Here is a 21,084-nt window from a genome sequence, read left to right on the forward strand (position 1 = left end):
CTATAGCTGATTTAAATTTAAATGTCATTTTGCACCATATTTCTATGTTACCTGGATCAAGACTGATTTGCTAACCCCAGCAGCTGAACAAACATCTTTATTTAGCAATTGCATATGCAAGTGAGTCTGAGCAAAATACTTTCCTAAGAATTCAATATTTCGCAGGTAGCATGTTTTAGGCAGGAGAGCCCTGCAGAGGGACCTGGACAGGCTGGATGGGTGGGCAGAGGCCAATGGGATGAGATTTAACAAGGCCAAGTGCAGGGTTCTGCACTTTGGCCACAACAACCCCAAGCAGCACTATAGGCTGGGGACTGAGTGGCTGGAGAGCAGCCAGGAGGAAAGGGACCTGGGGGTATTGATAGACAGTAAGCTGAAGATGAGCCAGCAGTGTGCCCAGGTGGCCAAGAGAGCCAATGACATCCTGGCCTGCATCAGGAACAGTGTGGCCAGAAGGACAAGGGAGGTTCTTCTTCCCCTCTACTCAGCACTGGTCAGACCACACCTTGAGTACTGTGTCCAGTTCTGGGCTCCTCAATTCAAGAAGGATATTGAGGTGCTGGAACATGTCCAGAGAAGGGCAACAAAGCAGGTGAGGGGCCTGGAGCACAAACCCTATGATGAGAGGCTGAGGGAGCTGGGGTTGTTTAGCCTGGAGAAGAGGAGGCTCAGGGGTGATCTTATTACTGTCTACAACTACCTGAAAGGGCATTGTAGCCAGGTGGGGGGTGGCCTCTTCTCCCAGGCAACCAACAACAGAACAAGGGGACACAGTCTCAAGCTGTGCCAGGGTAGGTATAGGCTGGATATTAGGAAGAAGTTCTTCACAGAGAGAGTGATTTCCCATTGGAATGGGCTGCCCAGGGAGGTGGTGGAGGCACTGTCCCTGGGAGTCTTCAAGAAAAGCCTGGCTGAGGCACTTAGTGCCATGGTCTAGTTGATTGGTTAGGGCTGGGTGCTAGGTTGGACTGGATGAGCTTGGAGATCTCTTCCAACCTGGTTGATTCTATGATTCTATGATCTGGGAGGGCTCTTCCAACCTGGTTTATTCTGTAATTCCATGATAACATAAACCTGATTTTCTTTTTGATATACTCTGCTTATATCCAGACCATTCTTAAATTAATGGCACAGTGCTAATCTCACTTATTTCAATACATGTCTTACCGCAAAGAGCAGCGCTTGACAACTACTCTGAACTAGTTTAACAGTGGATCATTATCCTACTTTCTGAGAAAAATGAACTTGAGAATTAGCATTTTTTGCGCACAAAATAAACTACATTAATTATTACTCAATTATGAACACTAATCTGTGAAGTTTTATAGGATTCTGACAGATAACCTGGAAGAACAAAACAGGAAATAGATTAAGAACCAGCTATGTGGTAATAATGGTTTTTGGCTAACTGGAACTAAATGTATATACATATGTATGTGTATACATACAATGTATGCAAATATGTATATATAAATATGGGTATCTTTACACATGCTAAATGTAAGTGTTTGTAATGAATAGGCAGTTCATGGGTTTTGTTCCTCTGTTTTCTTTCACTGCTTCAATTTAAATCAAAGTATGTCCTTGAAGTATGGAAGAATTTATGTCTGTTGGCAGATATGAAACACCTAGGAATTGACAAAGAAGAATATTAACAGAAATTATTCACTATATTTATTACTATCCAAGATTTCAATTCAATTAATCTTTCAATAGGCACCCCCCTCCAAAAAAAAAAGTCTGTGGATATCAAATATTGATAGCTTCATATATCATCTTGTATGTTTCTGCACAACTTCTGCTGAAAAGCATCAAAATTTTATGGTTGTTCCTCAGAGATATTAGATTATAAATTATGTTCTAATTTCAAGCTATTTGGTCAGATCTTCATCATTGCTAATGTTTTGCAGTAATGGTTTTCATCAAAAGCACACTACATAGATAAATTTTATTAAGAGTGAATTATGATTCTTTATTTCAGTCTATTCTCTATTTATAGCTTAAAATCCTGCAGTGTCTTTTTCTTTCAAACTGGGGAAGTGGTCATCAGTGACATAACTCCCCACTCCAGTCTAAACAAGATCACTCCTACCTTGCAATATGATCACACTTTGAAATAGGCATCAGAAACTGGGAGATAATGTAACTAGATATATATCACTTCCATTTTATTGTGAATGATTCTCACCACTAATACTCACTAATCTTTTTCGTTTGTCTTCAGGTTTTTTTTCCATGCATGTAACAGCTTGTCCAGTCTGTGGGCTGTTGTTTAAAAACTCTCTAAGCACACACAGGACTCAACTATTCCTTGCTTTTCTGCTACTTTCAATACATCCTCCCTGATTCCTGCTAGTAACTGGAAAATACATTTTAGTACCTGCACTACCTCTACCATTTTGGAAATTAAGATATGTAGATTGTGTAGAAATACTGTGTTAGGTTTCAGGTACACTCAGAGCCTTATGTTACCTGGTTAGCACTTCCTGGAATGACCTAATAGGACAGTGCAATGATCATATCCTTTGGAATCATAGAATCATAGAATCAAACAGGTTGGAAGAGAATCATAGAATCATAGACACAACCAGGTTGGAAGAGACCTCCAAGATCATCCAGTCCAACCTAGCACCCAGCCATATCCAGTCAACCAGACCATGGCACTAAGTGCCTCAGCCAGGCTTTTCTTGAACACATCCAGGCACAGAGACTCCACCACCTCCCTGGGCAGCCCATTCCAATGCCAATCACTCTCTCTGCCAACAACTTCCCCCTAACAGCCAGCCTAGACCTCCTCCAGCATAACTTGAGACTATGTCCCCTTGTTCTGTTGCTGGTTGCCTGGGAGAAGAGGCCAACCCCCACCTGGCTACAACCTCCCTTCAGGTAGTTGTAGACAGTAATGAGGTCACCCCTGAGCATCCTCTTCTTGAGGCTAAACAATCTCAGCTCCCTCAGCCTCTCCTCACAGGGCTGTGTTCCAGGCCTCTCACCAGCTTTTTTGCCCTTCTCTGGACATGTTCCAGCACCTCAACATCTCTCTTGAATTGAGGAGCCTGGAACTGGATATAGTACTCAAGGTGTGGCCTAACCAGTGTTGCATCCTGGGGAAGAATAATCTCCCTTGTCCTACTGGCCACACCAGTACAATACAAAATGAAAGACTTGGATACCACACTGAATGAAATTCAGGGCATGGCAAGTAGCTATTCAAATATGTTTCACAAAACATTCCAAATCAAACTGCATAATGATAAATCTTTTTGAAAGGACTGAGGTCAGCAAAAAAAAAGAAAACACACAAGAGTTATGCTAAGTTTATGCAATGTTTATGCTAGGATGAAATCTGAGAAGTTGCTATTCCTCTCACTGATTTAGTCCTTTTAAGAAAGATGCGTTTTTAGCACAGTCAATCAAAGATGCAGTGATGATTTACCTCTCCAAACCTAATTTTGTACAGTTTTGACTTCTTACCTAAGCTTGGCACTATAAGTGGTATACGTAATAATGGAAGAGAAATGAGCACTTCTAGAATCTCATCTTAAAATAGACATCTAAATTATGCAGATTGATTCTGTGCTAATAATGGTCTTTTCTTGTTTTCCCTTGACTATAAAGGCTTCCTAGAGCAAATGAATCAGATGCAAGTATTCATGCTGTAGACATTTCTGACAAATTAATTCCACAGAACAAATCTAGATGTCCAATGTCTCAGATTTATTTCACTGATCTGTTTTTGCTTGAAAAGTAGTTGTTTTTTGTGAAGTTTCTTCTGGAGTCTTCCAGGGATATATTTTTGAACAATTTATTTCCTGAATCTTAATTAATTATGAATTATTTCTCATCTGTTTTGATATTGACTTACCTCACAGAAGATTAAAAGGTACCTCCAAAGGTCACCTGACTCAGTGTTCATACTAAAGGGATACTAGATGGGATTATCTAGCACCAGTTCAATTGCACCTTAAAAACCTCCAGTAGTGAGGACTTCATCATGGAGAGGTTATTTTAGTGATTGATTTTTCTTATTGTAAAAAATGTCTTTCATATGTGAGGATGGAACCTTCATTTGTGCAACTTCTACCTTCTGCTCCTTGTCTTTCCCATGTGGCTCTTGAGAGGAAAGAGCTTCCATCCTCTTTGCATATGCCCTTTACATCCTGGAATGTCATGATTAGGTCCTCTCTAGTTTTCTTCTTCTTGATCTACTATCAGTGTCTGCAAGCTGGTTGTAGCCAGGTGGGGGTTGATCTCTTCTGCCAAGCAAATAGCAACAGAACAAGGGGACACAGTCTCAGGTTGTGCCACGGGGAAGTATAGGCTGGATGTTAGGAGGAAGTTCTTCCCAGAGAGAGTGATTGGCATTGGAATGGGCTGGCCAGGGAGGTGGTGGAGTCACCATCCCTGGAGATGTTCCAGAAAAGCCTGGCTGAGGCACTTGGTGCCATGGTCTGGTTGACTGGCTAGGGCCGGGTGCTAGGTTGGACTGGATGATCCTGGAGGTCTCTTCCAACCTGGTTGATTCTATGATTCTGTGATTTCATCAAAGTCAATTAATCTTTTCTATCTCTACTTCTAGCAGGATTTCATAATATAGGTTTTACTTGATGTAATGGTAGGCTTCATTTTCTCTAATTATATTTGGTTAACTATATTTTGTTCTTGAAGAAAAAGAACGATATATTCAGTGTGGTGCATGGAAAAGTTTTGTTGGTTTTGTTTGTTGGTTTTGTTTGCTTGCTTCTTTTTTTGTTTGTCTTTTTTGTATTTCATAATAACTGCAAACTCCATTGCTCCATATTTGAGGAAACAGAGTACACGAACAAAAGATGATAAAAATTAAAGCAGTGGAACTTTTTCATTTGTCATGGACACATATTCAATGACTACATCATCAGACTTCTACATATTTAACACATGTAAGTAGTCAGAAGAGGTACAATGTGCTCTTTTGGACAATTCAAACTAGTCAGAGAAGTATTACAAAGAAATTTGCAGAAGAGAAATTACCTATGTAGAGCAGCTTCCAAAGTGACTGACACGGGGAAGAAAACTCCAAGCATATAACACCACTAACGCTATTAATGTGAATGACAAGTAAGAATAGAAAAGATAACAATGGGAGATGGTTAGTGCACACCATGAGCAATGAATCAATTTATCTTGGCACTTGGCAGTTTAGAAAGGACATTCATCTGATCTCATGGTTAAATATCATCACTCTCTGTGGTTAAATATCATCACTCTCTGTGTGCATAAGGGTATTTTCATGTTTCCTGATGTTCACCTGGAACCTCCAATGTTTTGGCTTATGCCTATTGTCTCTGGTCCCCTCTTCCTCTCCTCAGAAACTTCACTTCCTTTCCTTTTTGATTTTTTTCCATAACTCTTTGTCTCTTTTACACATTTAGACCTTTTTATAATTATTATTTTAAGCTTAAAAATAATTTTTCTGTCTTTCATTAATTATCAAACATTTTATTTGATTTTTATAACTTTCAGAAGAATCAGACAGTGAAATTTACATTCATGATCAATGTCATCATCTCCATTGTATCATCATTATGATGACAGAGGGAGATTCTGAGGAATACAGGTTATTCCTGGTGCCTGTTAACAATGTGAAACAATTAGAGCTTGGTTAAATAGAATCATGGAATTATAGAATGGTTGGAAGAGACCTCCAAGATCATTCAGTCCAACCTAGCACCCAGCCCTAGCCAGTCAACCAGACCATGGCACTAAGTGCCTCAGCCAGGCTTTGCTTCAACACCTCCAGGGACAGTGCCTCCACCACCTCCCTGGGCAGCCCATTCCAATGCCAATCACTCTCTCTTGCAAGAACATCCTAACATCCAGCCTATACTTCCCCCCAGCATAACTTGAGACTGTGTCCCCTTGTTCTGTTGCTGGTTGTCTGGGAGAAGAGAACAACCCCCACCTGGCTACAGCCTCCCTTCAGATAGCTGTAGACAGAAATGAGGTCACCTCTGAACCAATTCTTCTCCAGGCTAAACAACCCCAGCTCCCTCAGCCTCTCCTTATAGGGTTTCTGTTCCAGGCCCCTCACCAGCTATAATAATGGCAGCAGTAATGATTACTAAAACCCCATGATGGCTGTAAAAATGGACAGCACTCACCCATACAGACTGAGTCACAAAATATTTGGTTCATGCACTATAATCACCAAAATACTCAAAATTTCAGAAGAGCACATTCCCCTGAAATGTAACTTGGACCATCCTTGTGTCTTGTTACTGCATTTTACAGCACTCTCCTGGGAGGGAGAAGAGATTTATCAGTGCTCAAGAAACCAAACTTCCTGACTCCAAAGTAAATAATATCATCCTAAAGATGTTATAGAAAATCTAGATAGTGGTCCAACCAACTCCTTCAGCTGTGCTTTAAAATAAGGGCAAAATTTACTGCCTGATCAGATTTCAGGCTGCAAATCCCAATAAAATCTTAATCAGGATTTTAGGAGCTTAGTTTCCAGTACTTTATATATATATATATAAAAAAAAAAACTTATACAGACAATGTTCTCATCCTTGGTCTAGCAAACCAGAAGAGGAGCATGATGTGATTTCTCCCTTGTACATATTTGGACAAGTGTGATATAAACCAAATGAGGATTATAAGTCCTTTTTTAGTCTGGTGTTACTAGTCAAGAATAAAAGAAGTCTTCTTGATATGTGTGATTTAATTACATTTCCAAATGTCAAGGAGGTTTTTTTGTTGCTTTTTCTTTTACAACTTTACTGTATTATCCCTATTACAATTACAATTAACTTTGTAATTGTCTTGATGTATGGGTGAATGCTGTTTATTTTTACAGCCACCATGTGTTTTTACTAATCATCACTGCTTCCATTATTTAACCAAGCTCTAATTGTTTCACATTGTTCATAGGCACCAGGAATAACCTGTACTTCCTCTTTGTCATGGTTTAACCCAGCCAGCAATTAAGACTCACACAGATGCTCACCCACTCTCCCACAGTAGGATAGGGCAGAGGTTCAGAAGAGTCTAAGTGAGAAAATTCACGGGATGAGATAAAAACAGTTTAATAGCTTTAATAGCACAGATCCAAAACACAGTCCCATACTAGCTACTATGAGGAGAATTAACTCTGTCTCAGCCAAAATCAGCACATTGTTATTTCTAATGTGTAAATTATTAAAAGAACTTCATTAGATTGGTCCACTGTAAATATTATTCTGCTTTCCCTGTGAATCAGCTTCCCTTGACTAAATCAGCAACCCTTGTCTGAACTTCTTATACTACCCAATCTTGAAAGAAAAATGGCAACTAAAGGCCTTCATTTTCCTCCACAGAAAATAGATTATTTTTTAAACCAAACACAAAGATTATTAGTAAGTGATAGGCAAAAAAAAACCCAACAAAACATTGTACTGAAATTTGGCACTGAAAATTTAACACTCTGAAATGATGGTGGTCCAGTGTTGAACTCTTTATGTAAACATATAAAGGTAAAAAAAAAATCTTATCAGGAATGTTAACATTGGGATTTGGAAGGAATTAGAATTATTTGCATGTGTTCTTTAAAAATAGATCTCTCACTCATCATCTCCTGACATTTCTTGCATTTATATTAGAGACCTGAGGGGCTTTGTTTCTTCCTTCTGACTAAGCAACCTGGGATCACATCAGAAGACAAAGTTTATTTCTGATATTTGAAATTAAATTGCTACATATTTACAAACTTTCTAGCCTGTTTATAAAGGAAATGATTAAAAGAACTTCATTAGATTGGTCCACTGTAAATATCATTCTACTTTCCCTGTGAATCAGCTTCCCTCGAATAAATCAGCAACCCTTGTCTGAACTTCTTATACTACCCAATCTTGAAAGAATAATTAGACCTAATTCATGTTTGTTGCTTTAAAATACTCATCCTGGACCGCCATAGTTTCAAAAGGGAGCTACCATGTTACATAGACTTGCAGCTCGGTTTTGAAATGATCCATATGGAAAAGAACATTTTACCAGTAGGGGGAGATATAATACCGGCCAAATATTTTTCTTTTGCATGATTTATTGCATACTAGAGGAAGATTTTATTATTAGGATTTCTTTGCGTTAATTGACCAAAGCTAGGCAAATATATGCAGGGCTGCAAAAACATAACTATCCAAATGGCAATATTAATGGAATATTTACAGCCTCAAGTATTTCCTGGAGAATGAGATAGCTCCTAACAAAAATTTCATCATACCTATTGCCATCAAGATTAGATCCTTTGTCATTAATTCTCTGCATGCATTGAATTAACAGGTGGTGCATGCACAAGACATGCAAAATGGTCCATATTATTTCAGAATATCAGGTTGGGAATATTTTTGCTCAGTAAAATAGCACTGACCTTATTTCCACTGCACTTATATTATATTAGACTATTTGTGTCTGCTGTAGTTTGAGCAGAGGCTTTGCCTTCCAATAAAGTTAGATAGCTATGTCCAGAAAAAAAAAAACCAAACGTGTTATGCTGATATTCTCCCAAGGCTCCCAATAAGTGAGCTTGCTCCCAGAGATACTTATTTGCTCCTATTAATTAGGGAGTGAAACTGTTTCTTAACTCCTAATTAAGAGTGTTCTTGTAATTTAACATTTTATGGGCCTTTGTATTTCTGTTCATTTCCATCCCCACCTTTAATTATTTTAACTTCTTAGTTTGCTGTAACTCTGTTAAAAATTGACATCACAGTATCTCAGGATCAATAAGAACACAACTAATATCCCTAATTATGGCTGTAAAAATCCAAACCAGCAACATATCCCTTAAGTAGAAAATAGATTCTATTCGCTAACACATTCAAATAAAGTCTTGCATCTGCAGTACAAGAGGGACTGTAGAAATATTCTCATGGCACAATATTTTAAAGGCTTAGATTGTGTGCTGCATGGACTGCCATATGGCTTTCAAAGGAACTCTATACACAAATACAGTAGAACCAGCACCATTATTTATTCTCTCTCTTCTTCCCCTTCTCCCCCTCTCCCTAAAATAATGTATGCTATTTAAATAATATCAGGATGAAGACTTAGGGGTATTTTTGTTTGCAATATTTAATGATAATTTCTCTAGAAAGCATAACAACAGTGCTACTCTTCTTGCTGTATTATTTACTAAAAAATAACTCTCAAAACCAAGAGAAAGATCATTCACCACCTCTCTTAACTTAGACACATCAGCCTCTCACATAGAAATGATTTGCTCTTCATGTCACCCTTATCTCTAGTCTAATCTGCTATTGGGCATTTAAATTGATATGTCTTTGCTTCCTGTATATGTATTTTTGTTGTGTTCTCTTGTTCATTATGTCTGCAGAATCCTTATATTAAGAGAACAAAATCTTATTCAATTACTCATTACCTCTGCAGAATCCTTATGTTAAGATAGCAAAATTTTATTCACTTGTTTATTATCTCTGCAGAATCCTTATATTAAGATAACAAAATCTTATTCAATTACTCATTACCTCTGCAGAATCCTTATGTTGATAGCAAAATTTTATTCAGTTACTCATTACCTCTGCAGAATCCTTATATTAAGGTAGCAAAATTTTATTCAACTACTCATTACCTCTACAGAATCCTTCTATCAAGAGAGCAAAATTTTATTCACTTGTTTATTATCTCTGCAGAATCTTTATAATAAGATAGCAAAATTATCCATATAGTGACATATAGATTAAAATAAACTGTTCATCTCTGCAACCTTTCAGCTTCAAAGGTGTCATGCTTTAGTTGAAAAAAGCTTTGTTTGTTATCTGGTAGCTAATAGAAACTGTTGATTTACAGCCTCTGCTTCCTCCAGTAGAGAAGCATTCTTTGGACAGCTGTTTTCAGTTTTAAATCAACACAGGATCTCAAAACCAAAAGAACTGATGGACCTTTCAGCAATCTGGCAGGTTACCCTGTCTAGTCTTCTCTGTTAATACCTCAGGAGAAAGCAGAAGGTAAAATTAAAGAGTGAAGTACAATGTCTTCTGTGATAAAGGGCTTTAAAAATCATTCTTAGATAGCCAGCACCACAACAACAATAAATACTTCTGACTGCAGTTTTTATAATGTGGGTTATTCCCATTTTGATGTTAACACACAGTTTTAATGATCATTTTGAGTTCATCTGAGTAAATACTTTTTTTGATCTTGGAGCAGAAATAAAATATTGCCTTATTTATTCCTGTTACCAATGATGCTCATAGCGAGATAAATTATGTAATCAGAGATGTGCATTAGAAAAACTCATTAACTATCTGTTGTAATTATGCTATATAAGAAAAATTAGCATATATTTGATTTGTTTGCACTGTTTATCTATCACTAACAAACACATTACACAAAAATACTGTTCACGTAGTAGCTGATTTGATTAAAACTGCAAATACTGCATCTAAGTGTTGCTGAAGAGTAACCTTTGTTGCTTAGTAACACCACATAAAATCTGAGTGGTGGCAGAGAAAGCTAAAATCCTGCTGACTATTAATCACTGAATTTGACATGCTTATGAACATTTTGCTTAGTTTGGTTTTGTATATTTTGCTAGGTTTAATATTTTCAGTTCTAATAATTTTTTCCATAACATTTGCCATCAGCATTATCACACACTCACTTCTGCATTCATCTGCATCTATTATTATAGATCTTCTATAGCAGGATTCAGTACATTTCTAATATATGAAAATCAGTACTCTAGTACATAATAAAAATGGCAAGTAAAGGCCTTCATAGAACCATAGAATCAACCAGGTTGGAAGAGACCTCCAAGATCATCCAGTCCAACCTAGCACCCAGCCCTATCCAATCATCTAGACCATGAAACTGAGTGCCTCAGCCAGGCTTTTCTTCAACACCTCCAGGGACGGTGCCTCCACCACCTCCCTGAGCAGCCCATATCAATACCAATCACTCTCTCTGTGAAGAACTTCCTCCTAACATCTTCCACCACAAAAAATAGATTCGTTTTTAAATCAAACACAAAGATTATTAGTAAGTGATAGGCAAAAAAAAAAAAAAAAAAAAACCACACCCAAACATTGTACTTAAATTTGACACTGAAAATTTAACACTCTGAAATGATGGTGGTCCAGTGTTGAACTCTCAATATAAACACATAAAGGTAAAAAAAGTCTCATCATGAATATTAAAATAAGGATTTGGAAGGAATTAGACTTATTTGCATGTATTCTTTAAAAATAGATCTCTCATTCATCATCTCCTGACATTTCTTGCATTTATATTAGAGACCCAAGGGGCTTTGTTTCTTCCTTCTGACTAAGCAACCTGGGATCACATCAAAAGACAATGTTTATTTCTGATATTTGAAATTAAATTGCTACAGGAGGAGAGGGACCTGGGGATACTGGTAGATCGTAGGCTGAAGATGAGCCAGCAGTGTGCCCAGGTGGCCAAGAGAGCCAATGGCATCCTGGCCTGGATCAGGAACAGTGTGGCCAGTAGAACAAGGGAGGTTATTCTGCCCCTGTACTCAGCACTGGTCAGGCCACACCTTGAGTGCTGTGTCCAGTTCTGGGCTCCTCAATTCAAGAGAGATGTTGAGGTTCTGGAATTTGTCCAGAGAAGGGTAGCAAAGCTGATGAGGGGCCTGGAACAGAAACCGTATAAGGAGAGTCTGAGGGAGCTGGGATTGCTTAGCCTGGAGAAGAGGAGGCTCAGTGGGGATCTCATTGCTGTCTACAGCTACCTGAAGGGAGGTTGAAGCCAGGTGGGGATTGGTCTCTTCTCCCAGACAACCAGCAACAGAACAAGAGGACACAGTCTCAAGTTGTGCTGGAGGAGGTCAAGGCTGGATGTTAGGAGGAATTTCTTGCCAGAGAGAGTGATTGGCATTGGAATGGGCTGCCCAGGGAGGTGGTGGAGTCACCATTCCTGGAGGTGTTCAAGAAAAGCCTGGCTGAGGCACTTAGTACCGTGGTATAGGCTGGAGAGATCTGGGTGCTAGGTTGGACTGGATGATCTTGGAGGTCTCTTGCAACCTGGTTGATTCTATGAATCTATAACATCAGATAGAAAATTCAGTTATTCTGCATGGAAATGTTTGAGAACCATAACCCATTTCCCTTAGAAATAAATTGTGCAGCATCGTGGAAGAACATAAGCTTAAACAATCATAGTGCAGTCATATGCTGACACATAACTTCAGCTGTGCTTTCAGTTATAAATGCTTGTTTTCTAGAGTTTCTGACATGGTTGTAAAACCTTGCTCAGAGCTAAACAGTGCTGCATGAGATATAAACCTTCAGAAGCCATTTGGATTTTCTTTGAAAAAAATAGCATAGAGAGGAATCAGAATAATTCCTCCTGACTAAAATGCTGAATAAATATACTTTATTAAGAAAAACTGTAATTATAAGTATTTCCTAATATTTGTGTCATGTTGGACAAGGAAAATGAAGGATGACCACTGGAACTGGTGACATACAATGATGATATGTAAATTGAAAACAGAACATCTAAAATCTAAATGTGTTTATGACAGAAGAGCAGGACCTGGGGTTGTTTAGCCTGGAGAAGAGGAGGCTCAGGGGTGATCTCATTGCTGTTTGCAACTACCTGAAGGGACATTGTAGCCAGGTGGCGGTGGGTCTCTTCTGTCCAGCAACCAGCAGAAAAACATGTCCTGGCAGAAAAACATGTCCAGGCATGTAGAGGCATAGAGAAGCCTCAGTTTTGGGGCTGCTGCCCCTCCACCACAGGGACACAGTCTCAAGTTGTGCCAGGGGCAGGTCTAGACTGGATGTTAGGAGGAAGTTCTTCAAAGAGAGAGTGATTGGCATTGGAATGGGCTGCCCAGGGAGGTGGTGGAGTCTCCATCCCTGGAGGTGTTCAAGAAAAGCCTGGCTGAGGCACTTAGTGCCATGGTCTGGTTGATTGGATAGGGCTGGGTGCTAGGTTGGACTGGATGATCTTGCAGGTCTCTTCCAACCTGGTTGATTCTATGATTAATTATAGTAATTTAGAATTGTCAGCCTACATTACAAGTTGCCCATAGTAAAACAGAACTATTACAAATATTTTATCTCCTTTTTTCTTAAAATCAATCAATTTTGTTACTGAGATAATCACTAAGCAATCCTTAACTTAGGCGAGCCACTGTATTTTCTGCTTGTTTCCTCTATTATCACATGAAAGGCTGGGCTCTATAAATTTCCATTGCTAATATTTTTGTTGTTGTTATCTCATGCAGATGCATATCATTTGCTACAAAGTTAACAGATCAGTTTATGGAGTAAAATCAACTTGGTTGATTCTATGATTCTATATTCTCCCTCAGAGACCTCTGGAGAACCAAAAGAAGGAACTCATTACACTGCAACCAAAAAGGTATGAAAGTGATTGCCAACTACTGATTTTTAAAGAGGGCAGAAACTGATCTACATACCTCTGAACTTGTTCATTCTTCAATTTTGGAAGCTTTATAACAAATATTTAAGGCAAAAAAATTTAAAGCCTCAATGAATTAAATAAATGGGCAACGTAAGCATACATAAGAGTATACAGGATCTGATGATAATAGATATTTTGCTGTATTAAAGAGATAGTCTTAGGCTGTAGAGGATCCATAATTGGAATTTATTGATGATTGGAAATAGTTTCATTATCTCAATCTTAATTCTGACCTTGACTGAAAAGTTGAAGTGAGGTAATGAAATTAGATGATATCACAAAGTTGGCAGGCATTTTGAATAGTGAAGAGCAATAAAAAGTCACGCATAAATAAATGAACAACCTTAGAGAATGAAGTAATAGGATGAGGGGAACTTTAGGACAATAAAATGCAAGCCCATTCATTTAGAGACTCAGAGCTGGAATCTGAAATTTCTCAGTAGCACAAAAAATAAATGAATGAATAAAATGCAGAAATGTGTGTATTTACAAAGTATGTTTATAAGGATGGTAGTAGATCTATTGAAGAATAAAGCTATAAAAAGGGAAACTAGAATCACAGAATCACAGAATAATTGAGGCTGAAAAAGAACTCTGAGATCAATCAAGTCCAGCCCATAACCCAACACCACAATGTCAGCTAAACGATGCCACTCAAGAACAACATTGCTCTTAACATTTTTGCTCTTAACTTTTACACTGAAATATTCTAAGCTCATAACAGATGAGCCCAGGAGTGATCTCATTGCTGTCTACAGCTACCTGAAAGGAGGTTATAGCCACGTGGGGCTTGGTCTCTTCTCCCAGGCAACCAGCAACAGAACAAGTGGACACAATCTCAAGTTGTGCCAGGGGAAGTCTAGGCTGGATGTTAGGAGGAAGTTGTTGCCAGAGAGAGTGATTGGCATTGGAATGGGCTGCCCAGGGAGGTGGTGGAGTCACCGTCCCTAGAGGTGTTCAAGAAAAGCCTGACTGAGGCACTTAGTGCCATGGTCTAGTTGACTGGCTAGGGCTGGGTGCTAGGTTGGCCTGGATGATCTTGGAGGTCTCTTCCAACCTGGTTGATTCTATGATTAATTATAGTAATTTAGAATTGCCAGCCTACATTACAAGTTGATGATGATTCCATGAAGATAACAGGTGAATGACAGGTCTCAAACTTTCCAGATTCAGGATTGCTCTGAATGTCCTTCTGTTTCCTATGTTAAATTGGAGAGATTTCTTACTGTTCTTGATAATGACTTTTTTCTACGTTCCCACTACACATTGGAGTGTCCTTAAGTAAACTGTCTTAATGGCAGGCATGATGCAATGATAGTAAGTACAGGGCTCATATCAGCACAAAAAAAGGGAAAATACATTGTATGTAAAAAGACAAGACAAAAAAAATCTTGTCCACATTCTAAGATTACACAGTTGCTAAGACTTGTGTGCATACTTAAATTACTCTGTATTTGGTTTTGTTGTGAAAACTGATTTAAAGCAGGGTCACATCTTCATAATCCAGTGTGCTAAACTGTATACCAATTTGTCATTCTTCTTTTAGCAAACTGCTTTGCCATGGGTGCTTAATATGCACTTCTGGGCAACGAGGTCTGTAACACTTTTTTGTCATCCATTATTGGTACATTGTAACACCACTTAATAGCATAACACATGTTTTAAGGCTCTTCCAGCTGGCATGGTCAGCTACTGCTAACTCCCAAGTTCCCAGATAATGTGAGTTTGATGATCATTCTCTGTTGCTGAGACATAGGACTGCATAGCAATGGAGCTAATCACTAGTTCTGCATTTGTAATGTTCCTTCAAAGATTTGTCACTATGACATAGATAGGGGAGGTCTGACTGGCATTCAAAATGCCAACTGTCTACTTCTCTGCAATTTCAATCCTATTTGACACAAACCAGAAGATTTTGATGAGTGGTACTAGTGGAAAAGAAAATCAGGCCTAGGTGATGCAAAAATATGGGGAAACATTGATGGACTTGTTTTTTTTTTTTAGTTTTAGATTTGTTGGTTTGTTTTCAGACAGAGCAATGATTTACAAATGTATGTAGGTGTATATCTTTTGGCTTTATTTCCATACAAGTATAAAAAGACATTCAAAAGACAAGTAGATTAAAAGAACCCCTAGATCAAATTAAAAGACAAGAGACTTTTAGATTATCATTGGATATTTTTACTATCATTAATATTTCTCTCAAGTTTTCACACATATATCAATTACAAAAAGTTTCTTGTCTTTTAAATCTCTACTAATAAAATTTGCTTCCCTTTTAGATTATCATTGGATATTTTTACTAACTATAATTAATATTTCTTTCAAGTTTTCACACATATATCAATTACAAAAAGTTTCTTGTCTTTTAAATTTCCACTAATAAAATTTGCTTTCCTTTTAGATTATCATTGGATATTTTTACTAACTATCATTAATATTTCTTTCAGGTTTTCACACACATATCAATTACAAAAAGTTTCTTGTCTTTTAAATCTCTACTAATAAAATTTGCTTCCCTTTTAGATTATCATTGGATATTTTTACTAACTATCATTAATATTTCTCTCAGGTATTCACACATATATCGATTACAAAAAGGAAAGGAAATTTTATTAGTAGAAATATTTTTTGTTGCAAGATTTAATAACAGCATCTTTCTCTCTTAGCATCCTCAAATACATCCCAGATTCCTTCTATAATTTTATCTGACTTCTGTCTCAGTAGTACAATCCATATGTCTCTTAATATCAACAATTTAACAATGATAGTTACACTAAACAGTCTAGCAAACTATTGCCTATATTTGAGGGAACAATTTGTCCCTATGAACTGCAGTAAAAGGCAATTTTGTCTAATTACACTGAGCATATTGAAATGTTAGTTTTTCCCCTCATGGATACTAATACCAGATTTGTAATTCATGACGGTATGGAAAATAAAATCTCCCTCCATCTGGGAATGAGAAGACCCAAGTTTGCTCTTGAATATATGACCCTTAACTTTTTAAAGTCTGAAATGTCCTTACTGTGTTCATAAAAATGTCTCCATGCTACCAGGAGAGAAAGATTTCATTAAAAAAAAAAAAAAAAAAAGGAGAGATTTTCCAGCACTCAGTTTCACTCTTTTACTTGATAAACCAAATACTTGATTAATTTAACATAGGAAAGAAACATTTCCAATGTACAAATATTTGTAACATTTGGTTTATGGGTTTGGTTTTTTTTTTATATTTTCCTAAATATCTTTCAGACAAAACTGTACACCTTTAGTTTACCTGAAATGAAACAGAAAAGCAATAAAAATTGATTCATGCCTCTAGCTAAATATGTGAAAATACCAGACAACTCTCAAAAAATACCTATTTATCATTTAATACAGGAGGAGCAGGAGTTTAAAGCTGGAGGTTCTTGCTCAAATCATGTCTCCATTTCAAGGCATGTTATGTATTTTTGTTCCTTGTTCTGGGGACATTGTGCTTTCACGTGTGCAACTGCACTTTCATGGACTTACATCCAGAGAAGATTCAAAGGAACATTCAAAGTTAAAGAATGAATGTCATTTCTTAATGTAATGATGGTAAACCTAATAAAATTAGCATGACTGATAGCAGATCAATACCAAGACTGTCTTTATAGTCAATAAGAATAAATGGACATGTCTAGAATATAATTCTTGTCATTACAGACTCAATATTTATATGTAATTAGCACAGTAAATCCAACAACATCTTGTTGCTCTTCACTGTCTAGAAAGTAGAAAACAAAGCACCTGTATTGTAACTCAAATGTGAAAGATTATATTGTTAATGTCTAAAATTAGATGTTGTAAGTTCTACTTTGAGAAATTGCACTGAACTGAAGGAAAATTAATACTCTGAGCCTTTTGAATATGATACCTCAATTAGACACTTAACTGCAGATGTGAAAACAGTGGGAAGGACTTCTGAAATGTTTGACAGCATATAGAATCGTAGAATCAACCATGTTGGAAGAGACCTCCAAGATCATCCAGGCCAACCTAGCACCCAGCCCTATCCACTCAACTAGACCATGGCACCAAGTGCCTCATTCAGTCTTTTCTTCAACACCTCCAGGGACAGTGACTTCACCACCTCCCTGGGCAGCCCATTCTAATGCCAATCACTCTCTCTGGCAACAACTTCCTCCTAACATCCAGCCTTTACTGAGACTGTGTCCCTTGTTCTACTGGTGGTTGTCTGTCAGAAGAGACCAACCCAGAGAGGGACCTGGGAGTGCTGGTGGCTAGCAATTTAACCATGGCACAGTAATGTGCCCTTGTGGCCAAGAAGGCCAATGGGATCCTGGGATTAAGAAAAGTGTGGCCAGCAGATCAAAGGAGGTTCTCCTCCCCCTCTACTCTGTCCTGGTGAGAGCTCATCTTGAATACTGTGTTCAGTTTAGGGCTCCCAAGTTTAAGAGGGGATGCAGTGCAACAAGTGACAGAAATTTCACGTTCCTTGATCTACTGGATAGGAAGAATAGATTTGAATTAATTGTTCTGATGAAAAGGTTTGAAAGTCGGGACAGCTATTCACATTAGTTAAAGCCTAACTTAAGTTATTGTTCCTTAACTTCTTAAAGCAATGCAGTGTATTTTACAATCTTTTTGTATGCATATTTTAATAGAGAATGAGATTTCAGGCTTCCTTACTTTTATTCTGATTGCACATCAAGAACTTTACCTCTGAGGTTACAGCTCAAGATTTAAATTCATCAGTAAACTCTGTAAGAATAAATGTGGGTAGTACTGTCCTAACTGCCAGCCTCTATTACCAGTAAAATCACTTATTGCCTTTAAAAATGTTGCAGATACAGAAATGCTCCTACAGCAAGCTCTCTCTCTCTTTTAGAGCAGTTTCAGTCAGTGTGTGTAGGCATTTGTGGGTATAAGTGTATGTGCATGTACAAGGATTATATAATATTTGCAACGTTTTTAATAGAGGCACAAGCTAAGCCTTAAATGTCATTACTAATCAGCAGTACACATAGCTAAGAATAGTCTTTAAATCTGTTTGGGAAAAGGTTATTAACAATGTTATTTGTTTCTCTGTGAAATTTCACTTTGGTGAGATGCAACAATAAGATTCATTGGGGCTTCCTACAGGTACAGGCTACTGAATCCTATCTGCTTGGAAATCAGCCATCAGAAATAAATCTTGGTTAATATAATATATAATATCATAAATACAATTTGCATTTGTAAGAGCTTTAACTCAAATTAATGCAGTCATTACTTCAAGAGAGTACTGCAAATAGGAGAAAAATGATGTAGTTTCATATAAAATTAAGTACTGAATCTGTTGAATCAGAGAATCATAGAATCAAACAGGTTGGAAGAGACCTCCAAGATCAGCCAGTCCAACCTAGCACCCAGCCCTAGCCACTCAACTAGACCATGGCACTAAGTGCCTCAGCCAGTCTTTTCTTGAACACCTCCAGGGATGGTGACTCCACCACCTCCCTGGGCAGCCCATTCCAATAGCCAATCATTCTCTCTGGGAAGAACTAACATCCAGCCTAAACTTCCCCCAGCACAACTTGAGACTGTGTCCCCTTCTTCTGTTGCTGGTTGTCTGGCAGAAGAGACCAACCCTCACCTGGCTACAGCCTCCCTTCAGGTATCTGTAGACAGCAATGAGGTCTGCCCTGAACCTCCTCTTCTCCAGGCTAAACAACCCCAGCTCCCTCAGCCTCTCCTCATAGGGTGCAAGCAAGACTATAGATCACCACAAAACTACTTACTACAGGATAAAGTTGGACAAAACAGAGGGAGATAGAGAAGGGGAGAGAGAGGGAACAATGGAGAAAAAGAGAAGCAGCAGGGAAGGAAAATAGCAGGGATTATATTACCATCAGCTGAAGATAAGGGAGAGAGAGAGAAATGGGGGAGAGAGAGAGGAAGGGGAAAGAGCGAGGGAACAATGGAGGAAAAGAGAAGCAGCAGGGAAGGAAAATAGCAGGGATTATATTGCCATCAGCTGAAGATAAGGGAGAGAGAGAGAAATGGGGGAGAGAGAGAGGAAGGGGAAAGAGCGAGGGAACAATGGAAGAAAAGAGAAGCAGCAGGGAAGGAAAATAGCAGGGATTATATTGCCATCAGCTGCAGATGGGGGAGAGAGAGAGAAAGGGGTTCGTGGCCTGGGGATGTTCTCCTGTGGAGTTCATCAGGAGTTTAACAAAGGCAATCTTTATCTTTGTTGATGAACAAGGGAGAGATGATCTGGACTCTCACAACTGGTTGAAGTGTTTATGATCGTATATTTAGAAAGTAATCAATCAATTCTATAGACTCACAGCCCACTCGAAGTGACATGGCACTAAAGACTTTTTGTCTATCCTTTCTCTTGTAACTGTAAAATGTAGGTAAGATTATCTTAACATTTTTGTGGTGAACAGTCCCAAAGGACACAAAATGGGCTTAAGCATGTCCTGTCTTATTTACCTGCCTGTCTGCACTGCAGCCAGAGGAGGGAAAACAGGACAAAGAAACCCAGGCAGCACAGTCTGGTTTAATCCGGTTGCCTGAGGAGGGTTTCCTGGGGCCCACGCCCCAGTCGTGTGCAAGGCCTGTGTGCCCCCATTTTGGAAGAGAACAGCCTGTGGGTTCTGCCATTTTGGGGCTACTTGGGTGATTGCCAGAGGTGGTTGGGTGATTGTGTGGCCAGTGAGACCGTTACCCTCGGCCATTACCCTGTAAATGGGGGTGAACAGGGCAATAAGGAGCTTGTGTGCTCGTTCGCTCCCTGCTCACCTGCAGCTCACCCACCCCTCACCTCAGCCGCCTCAAGCCGCCTCAAGCCTCCTCAGCCGCCTCAAGCTGCCTCAGCCGCCTCAGCCGCCTCAAGCCGCCTCAAGCCGCCTCAGGCCGCCTCAGCCAGCAGCCGATGCCACTTCGCAGCCCAGGTGGAATTCGCCACAGGACTTCTGTTGGATATTTCCCTGCCTATGCCTTGGGCCACGGACATTAGGACTAGTGAGTATCCTTAACCCTTTGTTCCAGTTGCTGAAGGGTTTAATCAGCCTCACAAGCGGCGAATGAAGCTGCCAGACTCTGTTAAAGACATTTCTGAAAGCTTTCAAAGTTCCATTGCACAGAGACATTCTGTGAAACAGTTCTGCTAACTGCACCCAAGAGCTTGTGTGGAGAGCTCTAAATAAGTTTGGGGGAAATGTTTTGTGTATATTCATACATTATTTAACAACTTTTGAATCGGCCTCATTGCATTTTACCCCAAACTCAGATTTCAACTTGTCCCCTTCATAACAATTTTGAAATCCCAACAAATTATGTTAATCTTTTAGGCTCCAAGACTGGAAAATTCACTGTTCAATTTTTGTGTATTCATAGAATCATAGAATCATAGAATCAACCAGGCTGGAAGAGACCTCCAAGATCAGCCAGTCCAACCTAGCACCCAGCCCTAGCCAGGCAACTAGACCATGGCACTAAGTGCCTCATCCAGGCTTTTCTTGAACACCTCCAGGGATGGTGCCTCCACCACCTCCCTGGGCAGCCCATTCCAATGCCAATCACTCTCTCTGGGAAGAACTTCTTCCTAACATCCAGCCTAGACCTCCCTCGGCACAACTTGAGACTGTGTCCCCTTGTTCTGTTGCTGGTTCCCTG

This window comes from Pogoniulus pusillus, chromosome 5 (genome assembly GCF_015220805.1).
Source record: "Pogoniulus pusillus isolate bPogPus1 chromosome 5, bPogPus1.pri, whole genome shotgun sequence".
NCBI lineage: Eukaryota > Metazoa > Chordata > Aves > Piciformes > Lybiidae > Pogoniulus > Pogoniulus pusillus.